The sequence below is a fragment of the Arachis duranensis genome, chromosome 6 (assembly GCF_000817695.3).
Source record: "Arachis duranensis cultivar V14167 chromosome 6, aradu.V14167.gnm2.J7QH, whole genome shotgun sequence".
NCBI classification, from domain to species: Eukaryota; Viridiplantae; Streptophyta; class Magnoliopsida; order Fabales; family Fabaceae; genus Arachis; species Arachis duranensis.
In genome coordinates, this window is record NC_029777.3 from 20,947,254 (window position 1) to 20,947,595 (window position 342).

Genomic DNA, 342 nt, shown 5'->3' on the forward strand with positions numbered 1-342 from the left:
GAGTCAACTGAAGGCTGCCAGGATTACTGAGCTGGAGGCCTCCTTGGAGAAAGAGAAAACTAAAGCTACCGCGGCTGTGGCGGCAGCGAAGACATCTGAGGAGGTGGCGAAGGTGGCTACAGAGAATTATACCAAGCTATATGCTGATCTTGTGGAGACGAAGGAGAAGTTGCAATCTGCTCGGGATGATTTTTACAAGCTGGAGGGTCACGTGGCTAAGGGTATGGATGCTATGTTTGAGAACTTGAAGGCTCAGGTCCAGGTTCTTGCTCCCGACCTGGATCTGAGCTTATTCAGTACGGATAACGTTGTCGTGGAGGGAAAGATTGTTCCTGCTCCTGC